The sequence below is a fragment of the Anneissia japonica genome, unplaced genomic scaffold (genome assembly GCF_011630105.1).
Source record: "Anneissia japonica isolate Jap-2015-1 unplaced genomic scaffold, ASM1163010v1 scaffold52389_len14410_cov117, whole genome shotgun sequence".
NCBI classification, from domain to species: Eukaryota; Metazoa; Echinodermata; class Crinoidea; order Comatulida; family Comatulidae; genus Anneissia; species Anneissia japonica.
In genome coordinates this window covers 6637-9263 of record NW_022713259.1, presented here as the reverse complement: position 1 = coordinate 9263, position 2627 = coordinate 6637, and the positions used below count along the sequence as shown (strand labels likewise).

Genomic DNA, 2627 nt, shown 5'->3' with positions numbered 1-2627 from the left:
CGGGATTTTCCAATACCCGGGTTAAAATCTCCCAAGTTGTGGTTAGTGTAAACGTCAAAAAGTCCGACTCGGGTTGCCAAACATTCTGGGATGGACTTTCAGGGCACATTCAGCGTAGGACAACCCGGGTGCATTCCGGAGTCGCCAGTCTAAACAGCACCGAATTTGATTCTGGAATTAGGCCTTACCTGGCGCCTACCGCAGCTGTGGTCAGGTACAATAAGCCTAAACTTTGCTAACAACGGGCTAGGCCTAGACACTTTTCAAATTAAACCCTCTACACTCCGGTATAGACTTGATATCAAAACTGCTGATTTAATTCGCATAATTTAAAACAATCTGCAGGTACATTGCTTCAATATTGACAATAATTGTGGCTTCGTGATGACGAGGAACTCGATATACTCCTTGACCGAAGTGATGATCACCATCAAAGATCTTATAAACGCAAGATAGCGTTCTCCGCGATTTACAAGTGGAAATTATGTAATAACGGATGAACGGTGCCCTCTTGCAAAATTGAAAACTTTTGAACCTTGACCGCTCTGACCATGGCGTACGCCAAGCGACTTTACGTTTACGCGCGACAATTAGAAGCGTCCAATTTACAATGCACCCTATCTTTAGAACATAAGGAACAAATTAACATACTTGGTAACAAACTTTGGCGTAACGCGAACACCCTATCTCAGATCCATGGCAACGACTAGGTCGCCCTCTCCCAAAACTGATTACTTTTCTGAGCCAAATAGACGCTTCTATGTTACGCGTAAAATCGCGGAGAACACCATCTTGTGTTTATAAGAACTTTGAGCACCATTGCAACAAAAATTGAGGGCAATATTTGAACCCGAGTTCGTTGGTGTAAAATGGAAGCAACTCGGGATCAATCTGGAATTTTTCGTTCGATGTAAATGGGAAATGCACCCGGGATCACCCCGGAATTAACGCCGGTTTATTCTGCCCTTGGCAGTGTAAAGGGGGGTATTAGTCGATTAAAATGTGCACAAGCTACTGTACCCACAAACTGCTTGCAAGTTGTCCGCGCAATTTAAAACTGCAGTCTTGCAAAGGTTTCATTATTGTCTTAAGAAATCATTGCACAGTTTGTAAATTGTCCTTTTGGAAAGAAAAAAAAATGAAAAAAAAATTAAGAAAAAGAAATTATTGATCACCCAAAACGCCTTATTTCCGGGCATCTAGAAAACAAAAATTTCCTGGGGGACAGTGTTGTCTCTCAATCCTTTTCAGACATCTGGATCCGCCCTGATGTGCAAGGACTTGCAGTGCTTGCACAATCTGTAAAAATGTGAGTCTTGAAATGGGTGGGGAAGGGGAAGGCACGAAGGTGAAGTGTGGGGGAAATAAGGTGATTTTGGGTGATTTTTAACTACTCGATTTTGGAGGGGGAATCTAGGGGTGGGGCACAGGTGTACGCTACTGCACAGCACGACAAGTACATTCTGAGTGACTGAAGTTTAGGATAAGGGATGAGCCAGCTCCACCAGTTAGGCCTAGTATCTCAGATATTCTTTGATTGTCGGAACAATAAGCATGGCCCATGTATTATGCAGTATAATTACGATTATGTGCACCTATTTTCCTAGCAATCTTTCGCGCAAATTTGAGATCGCCTAGGTTACTTTGCTGTCTGCTGACTGTCGATGGTGGCAGTTGAGCGATTGTTAGTGCCTGGACGGATGGGAAACTGGCGAATCATCTATCCAGGCAACTAGAAGATAAGTTGGTCCAGTTCGCCGGTAAAACACAATCTACAGTATGACGTAATGCGTAAAGAGAAGAACAGCCTGGATGACTGAGATATAGTCTATAGATTCTTCCTTAATTACTTTAGCCTAGCCTAGGCCTACTACTAGGCTAGGCCTACTGGACTGCTAGCCTAGGCCTACGTAACTCAGGGTAGGGCCTAGGCTAGGAGAGGCACAGTAGGCATAATTTGGGGACTAGCTAGGCCTTGGTAGGCTAGTAGTAGGTCTTGATTACATTTTCTTTAAAAAAAACAACCAAAAAACAGCATTTTTATACTACACACCGTATGACTATGGTATTCGTGACTATCTAGGCCTAGCCTTACCTGCCGATCTTGTTGATGTCTGGCGAAATGCGAGCAAAGATCGTTCGCCGTCCGTCCGTGTGTGAGACAATCATGGAGACAATTCATAAAATTCGGCTCTGATAAAATTTTGTATATAGCGCTCTCTATGTAAAATTCTGGAAATTTTGCATATTTTTTTTTAAATTGTAGTGGGTGAACATTTTCTATTTTCACTCTGACGTAATTTTGTTATTACTGGTAAATCTTTTAACTTTATCTTAGGAATAAATACTGATGATCTTTGCTTCATATATTTTAACAGAATAATTTTAATCGCAAAGTATTCAATATGCCGCCATGAAATGGAAAACATGCCAATCTTTTGCATGTCTTCAACATCTGCAAGACAAATACCGATTCTTTTAACTTAATTATTAGGATACAATCCTAAATATTGTGTCCAAATATTGAGAAGTTTAAAACATTTTGCAAACTAAATTTCTCAATCGTTTAAACATCGTGGTGCTCCAACCCTGAGTATAATACATATTATCATCAAGTTATACAACAT

The 2627-nt window shown here is 41.1% G+C and overlaps 1 protein-coding gene across 4 annotated transcripts in view; it reads right to left on the bottom strand.

Moving 5' to 3' along the window:
• Positions 1-2620, bottom strand: part of LOC117108400 — a 6594-nt gene extending 3974 nt beyond the window's left edge. For 2 of the 4 annotated variants that reach the window (XM_033250398.1, XM_033250402.1), the window contains exon 1: positions 2096-2620. The gene's annotated coding sequence lies outside the window, so the exon portion shown is untranslated. Of the gene's footprint in view, positions 1-1020; positions 1120-1253; positions 1256-2095 lie in introns of all 4 variants that reach the window. The other 2 variants (XM_033250400.1, XM_033250401.1) reach the window with 2 other exon arrangements.
• Positions 2621-2627: the final 7 nt, after the last annotated feature.